Below are 7,500 nucleotides of genomic sequence, written 5' to 3' on the forward strand. Positions count from 1 at the left end.
ACTATGTCAACCCTATGGTACACATTGCCCATAGGAGAATGTTAATTGCAATGCCTATATGTGTAAAAAAAATGCTTGGGTTTTAGCTTTCAATTTAATAAATGGATGACAGTGGTGTTACTTCCCTAATCTTGTTATTCCTCAAGCCTTTGTCAAACTAGGATTTTTTCCCCCACAATGGACTCTGATTACAAAAAAAAACATACATAAATGAAAAGGTTTATGTTTAGTATGAACAGCAAAACCACTAATTCAGACACTTAAGACACTTGTCTTTTACCACTGCAAGGCCTGACCCCTCAACTCAACTCAGGCTCATTTACCAACCTGGGGGGGGGGGGGGGTGCTGTGAGCAAAACTAGAAATGACTGCATCTGAGGAACCCTCGGTGGCCCAAGTGTTCTGTGCTGTGGTGTGTCGCTGGGCTGCTGAGAAGCTGAGGTGAGCTCCACCGACACACAGCTCCACGCCTCTTTCCCTCTCCAGCTTAGTTGGGCTATTTCAATTAAATATATAATGTTTCAGTAACACCATACCAAGGTGAGAGGGCATGTTAAACTAAAAAGGGGGGACAAAACAAGCGGAAACTTAAAAGGAATATAATGCAGCGACATAGGGGGGCAGCCCGGGAACCGCCACAGCCGGGGCGCGAACCCGTATCTCCTACTCCGCAAGCAACAACGTTAACCAGTCGACTAAAGGACTCGTTAACCAAGGGCCAACGTGTCTAGTTATCCGTGCACGTTACAATATACAATGCACAGCAATTGTGGAAATATCAACTCGTGAAATAAACACATGTTAAATTCTCCACTGGGAACACAGTGACTCAAGCTATTTACAATTGCCCCTTTAAGCTGTTTGGTGAACTGCTTGGCTGTCTTAAACCGGGGTCAGACGACACGATATGTTTGTCTTTCGCGATAGTCACCATAGTGGAATCGTGTTGGGGTAAAAGAACCGCATGATTGATATGACGTTTGGTCGGTCGGGGGAGTTTTGACACTTGACGCGCCATACACCATGTCAGATTAGACAGTCATAGTGCCGTACATTACCGTTGCTGTATCTTCCGGGAGACTGGCAACACTATAAGTATGACCCCGAACAATGATCGTATGCTGCCTTTCACGATCTTGAGCGAGTCCATAGGTCGTCGGGGAGGAGGGTCAAGAAATCATGGCTACAGAGACGCCATATTTGATGCTGGCGGGAAACGATGTTGGACGCCGTTGCGGCTAGTGCTAATGGGAATGACAACGTAGCATAACTTAACCAGCTACTCACCAGTTTGCCGAAGTGTCTCTGCTAATTCTCACCAACATTTAGCCTTTCTTTTTTTTAGACTCTGTCGCGGTCCTCCCTCGAGGAAGCGTCAAAAAAAGGCAGGGGTATTGCTGCCACTGCTCAGCGAGCCTTTCCTCGGTTGCGTCGTTGTTCCGCCTGACAGCAGCAGCAGCCTCTCTCTGTTGTGCGTGTCTACATGTGCGCGCCAGAGAGCACTCTGTCATCCTATTAGCCGACGTCAAGGAACACGTCGTACGAGATGTCGGACTAGGCAGGAAAATACAAAATTCTGACACGCAAGACTGTTCATAGGGGTGTCGCGGGGCGTCCCAGATGCCACGTCGCTGTTCTTCGATTATGACACACCACACGGGGTAAAAACGCCCGCCCGACGCCGGAGATTTGTCAGCGACGACAATGTCGTATGCTGACATAGCAGGATAAGCGGTTTGGATGGATGGATGTCATGTCAAAATCGGGCTGAAATCGTATTGGCTGATTCCGGCACTGGATGATCGTCTTCCTTCAAGGATTTTCAGCTTCTGGTGATATTTTTATTCTGTATTTTTACATTGAGTTTTGTTGTTCTTTTGCACCTCTCATCATCTGCTGCTGGGACAATACTATCCGTTATCTGAACAGCTTATCCTGCTCTCAGGGTCGCGGGGATGCTGGAGCCTATTCCAGCAGTCACTGGGCGGCAGGCGGGGAGACACACCCCTGGACAGGCCGCCAGGCCACCACAGGGCCGACACACACTATCACATTCATACCTAGGGACAATGTAGGCTCCGGTTTCCTCCCACAGTCCAGAGACATGTCCGTCAGGTGAATTGGCAATACTATTAACAAAGCTGTAAAGATAAACGCTTGAACTCGAGTAGGTGGCAGGTAACAGTCAGAATGGCTTGTCCTTCACTGTTACAAAATCGCCGGACTAATTATGTTGATATCATTAGGGCTAGAACAAATTATTTTAAAATATCAAGCTTTGCTTCAGTCTCTGGAGAGCATGGTGTTGTTGGAATGATTAGTAAGGCAAGTAGCCGGCCTGTAGCTAGCTGAGATGAGAGAGACAGGGAACATATGTATGTGTGCTGGGCCTTGTAATCAGCACATGGCCTGCTAGACTCATGGTACTGCCAAGGAAAGAAGGCAATTGTGTTTCATGTTTGCTTGTGAGTAAATATGATAGGATAAACAACACAAATGCCTACAAATTACAGACACACACTTACAACATGCTCAATAGGTATTTTATGGCTCCCTCTGGTCAGAGGAAGATCAACCATATCATGTCCAAATGGGGATTGCCCATTTGGTCTTCTATAGCTATACACGTGCACATACATATGCGTACACATGCAATCAAAAACAAATCCGGACACATACAATTGCAAAAATCTTTGGCTAATTTATCTTAAAAGCCAATGGCCTAATTTAACCAGAACACACTGGCTGCAAGCAGAGGCCAATTCATTTCACCTTCAGCTCAATTTTGTATGTCTGAATATCTGAATTTTGGCTGTGTGTGTGTGTGTGTGTGTGTGTGTGTGTGTGTGTGTGTGTGTGTGTGTGTGTGTGTGTACATACACACAGAGTGTTGTGATGTGTCTAGTGCAGCAGTGTGTAGTTGGAGGGAAGGTGCACGTGTTCTCCCAACCCGCTTGTGTCCTTCCTGCCCTTAGCTTGCTGCCGCTGGCTAGCCTTTGTGGCGAATAGGGAAGCATCCTAGCGTGTAACCCTTCCCTTGCCAGTACATAGCCTCTCCTTCACCAAGACTCCTGCCAGGCCTCCCCGTGGCCACACGTGGTAACTGGGGTCTTGCGGCCCCAGGCTAACTTGGCAGGGGATCTCGGAGCAGCAGTGGGCCCCAGAGATATGGTGTGCAGGCCCACCCTGGTGGACACGCCCTGGCACCTATCAACCACTGCCCCGCTGCCTTGTGGGTGAGTCTGGAAGACATAAGGCTAAGGGAGCTTACCCCAACAGAAAAGCAAGCTGTGGCGGCACGCTTCGAGGCGGTTTCCGAAAAACTGGATTTCCGGCAGCCCCCTGCAGTTGTGTGGAGGTGCCGGTCGTCTAGGGATCCCCCTTGCCATCGGAACCATCTCCTCTACAATCAAGTCATGTGGCGTTGGGAGAAGCGCACCCCTCATGCCACTTTAAAAACCATCTCTGCGCAGGTATCTTCTGCTATCTGAGTCCTCAAAGGATCCACAAATAGAAGAAGATGGTCATCATCGGGCACGATGGACAACCAGCAAGCAAGTGTGTGTGTGTGTGTGTGTGTGTGTGTGTGTGTGTGTGTGTGTGTGTGTGTGTGTGTGTGTGTGTGTGTGTGTGTGTGTGTGTGTGTGTGTGGCATATTTTGGAGCCTGAAACATACGAACCCTCATGGACCATCAGTCCAGCAATCAACCTGAACGGCGCACTACATCATCGCCCGAGAGCTGAGAAGATTCCGGATTGATATTGCCACACTCTCTGAAACCCAATTGGCCGACCAAGGGCAGCTGAAAGAGGAGAAGGGTGGTTACACTTTTTTTCTGGAAAGAAAAAGCAGCTGATCAGCCAAGGATCCACGGTTTGGGCTTTGCCATCAAAAACAGCCTCATTTGCCACCTTGCTGAGCTTCCTCTGGGCATCAGTGAACACCTGATGACAATACCACTGGCGCTTGTAAATAACCAAAGCATCACTGTCAGCAGTGCATAAGCTCAAACACTTGACTTACAAGATGAAGTAAAGCAGACTTTCTATGCTGACCTGGACAATGTTCTCACCGAAGTCCCCAAGGAGGATAAGCTAATCCTACTTGGAGATTTCAATGCCAGAGTGGGACAAAATTACAACTTATGAAAAAGCATAATTGGCAAGGAAGGAGTTGGAAACACAAACTCCAATGGTATCCTGCTGTTAACAACATGCTCAGAACACAGCCTAATCATCACCAACACATGCTTTCACCAGAAGAACAAATTTAATAGAACGACCGGGATTTTACTCCTACCTAAAACGACCATGGGCAGTCAAATTGACGGCCGGTTTTTAAACTCTACATTCTGTCAGGAGAAATACCCAATTGATATAGTAACGCACCGCATATGTTAGTATGTCTGTTAGGAAATGACTGACACCAAAATTAACATATTAACAACTATAATACTAATTTTTAACAAGTTAAACTTCAGAGAGACATGGTTGAACTTGAATAGCAAAATTGAAAAAGTGAAAATATTATCCGAAAAACAAAATGGAAAACACATATTGTAAAAAAAAAAAAGAACTAAAAATAACTATAGAAACAGTCCCAAACAACGACCAGAACTTAAAAACCACTAGAACGACCATGGGCGGTCAGGGAATTGATGAACCAGTGGTGGACGAAGAAGGCCCTGGAGACCCAGCACCTTGCAGCTCCTGGGGATACCAGAGGCTTCTCTGATGCTACTAAAGCAATATACGGTCCCAGTCACTGCCGTCTAACCCCCCTTCTCTCCAAAGATGGGCACACACTGCTAACAGACGAGTCATCAAAGAGAGGTGGAAAGAGCACTATCAGGACCTTGAAACTGGGACTCTAGGCCTGAGATGCATGCCTTCCAACAACTCTCTTAACAACCCAAAGAGAAGGACATGGCAGCACCACCTAGTCTAAGAGAAGCCCAGGATAAAAATCAACGAGGCTGCTGGTCCTGATGGAATACATGAAGAAGTACTGAGAGCAGGTGTACCTACACTCCTCAGCAGTGGTGGATCTAGAGATTTTTTCCTGGGGTGGCAAAGGGGTGGCAAGACTGTGTCCCAGAGGTGGCAGCTGCCACCCCTTGCCACCCTGTAGATCCGCGCCTGTGACGGGGAGGGGGATTCTAAATCGGCGACTTCTGTTTGAGATGAGTTTGGTGCGGGTCTCATTGACCTTCACCATGCATGTACATAAAATATACTTTAAAAACATATTATCTGATTTATAAATGGGGTGGCAACAGGGGTGGCAAGACTGTGTCCCAGAGGTGGCAGCTGCCACCCTTTGCCACCCTGTAGATCCGCCCCCGCTCCTCAGACATATCCATGCCCTGCTACTTAAAAGCTGGGAAAAAGAGGAAATCCCTGTGCAACTTAGGGATGCCCTCGTCTCTATCTTTAAGAAAGGGGACAAAGCTGATTGCGGGAACTACCATGTCATTTCCTTGCTTTTCATCACAGGGAAAGCCTAGAAAGTCTGTTGGCCAAGACCCTAGGGTCTTGGCCAACAGACTCCTCCCAGTATCAGAGGACATTCTGCCAGAATCCCAGAGCTGTTTTTCTCCTAACAGAAGGACCATGGACATGATTTTTACTGCTCACCAACTCCAAGAAAGAGCCAGGAACAGAACCAATCATTTTACATGGCCTTTATAGACTTAACCAAAGCTTTTGATTCCGTAAACCGCCAGGCCTTTTGGCTAGTTCTGTCAAAAATAGACTGCCCTGACAAATATATGGAGTATTATGACTGCTACATGATAATATGTCAGCTAGAGTACTCAGCAGTTATGGAGATGAGACAGAGTCCTTCAAGATCCTGTGTTGACCTTGAAAGACAGAGGCCGTAAAGGCTGTGTCATTACCCCAACCCTGTTCTCTGTCTTCATTGCCACCATCCTCCATCTCACAGGTCCCAATCTGCCTCAGGGAGTCAAAATCATGTACAGGACGAATGGGAATCTTCTGAATATTAGCAGATCCAGCGCTAAAGGTAAAACCACCACCTCATCCATCATAGAGCTGCAGTATGCAGTGCTCTCCACCCCAAGCTGATGTGTGGTGAGCGTTCTGGTACAAAATGACTGCCGTGCATCCCCCAGGTGGGTGCTGGTGGTTGAATATTGGTGTTGGTTGACGTGAGTTACAAGGGGGTCTAGAAAAGCACTATATAAATGTAAAGATTATTATTAATATTATTAGTATGCCTATGACAATGCCTTAGTTTCGCTCATAGAAGAGGAACTACAGAGCATGGGCACCTTTGCAAAGGCAAACAAGCAGTTTGGCCAGGCCATTAACATAAAAAAGACCCACATCCTCTACCAACCCCCACCCAACAGAAATATGCCTGCTCTGCTCCCAACCATCTCTGTCGACAACACCAGACTTGAAAACATGGAACAGTTCCCATATCTTGGCAGCCTTCTCTACTCCAAAGCCAACACTGACATTGAAATACACCATTGTAACAGTTGTGCCAGCCGGGCCTTCTTAAGTTTGAGTAAAAAGGTTTTTGAAAAGTGCGAACTTCAGGCCAGAACAAAAATTCTGGTGTACAAAGAGGTCGTGCTATGCAACTTACTGTATAGGTCAGAAACCTGGACGACATATATCAGGCACCTAAAGCCACTCGAGGCATACCAACAGTGATGCCTTAGGAAGATCCTTAAAATCAGCTGGAAGGATAAACGCACCAACTTCAGCATCCTCGAGGAGGCAAACATGCCTATTATAACTGCCACCATCACACAACATCAGCTGAGATGGACTGGCCATGTCCTCTGCATGTCTGACTCTCGCCTCCCGAAACAAGTCCTTTACTGTCAGTTCATGACAGGACACTGTGTCCCAGGAGGACAAAAGAAGCGATATAAAGATAACATCTAGGCCCACATCTGGGAACAAGCAGCAAAAAACAAGAAGGCCTGGAGACTGGCTGTCTGTGAGGGTGCTGGGTGCTAGAACCATGACCTCCACTGTGCTGCTGAAAACAAGCACAGACTCAGAAAGGAGCGAGTTACCAAAAGGCTTGAGTTACCAGAAAGGCCCAAACCACATCCTCAACCAGCTCTTCCCACTCTTGCCCACATTGCCCCAAAGAATGCGGCTCCAGGATCGGCCTCTATGCCCAACTAATGACTCACAAGAACCTAGAAGGAGGACAGTCATACTCAACCCCGAGTGACCACTGATGACAGTGCAGCATGTGTGTGCGTGCGCATCTACACACATACCTATGTGAATGTATGTGGGTGCACACATGCAATTCCATGTGTGTCCACTGATGGCGCAACAATATCAGTGAATCCGAGGAGGTCTGTTTAATGTTAGAACCTTAAAGTGAGGGGGAGAAGGAGATGTAGACAGATTGACCCTGGGGAAAAAGGGCCCTTGAGGTGCCACTGAGTGCTGCTGTTGAGATGAACAAGCATTTCGTTATGAATAACTTATCTCTTCATGGTC

Source organism: Lampris incognitus, chromosome 2, assembly GCF_029633865.1.
Source record: "Lampris incognitus isolate fLamInc1 chromosome 2, fLamInc1.hap2, whole genome shotgun sequence".
Lineage (NCBI taxonomy): Eukaryota > Metazoa > Chordata > Actinopteri > Lampriformes > Lampridae > Lampris > Lampris incognitus.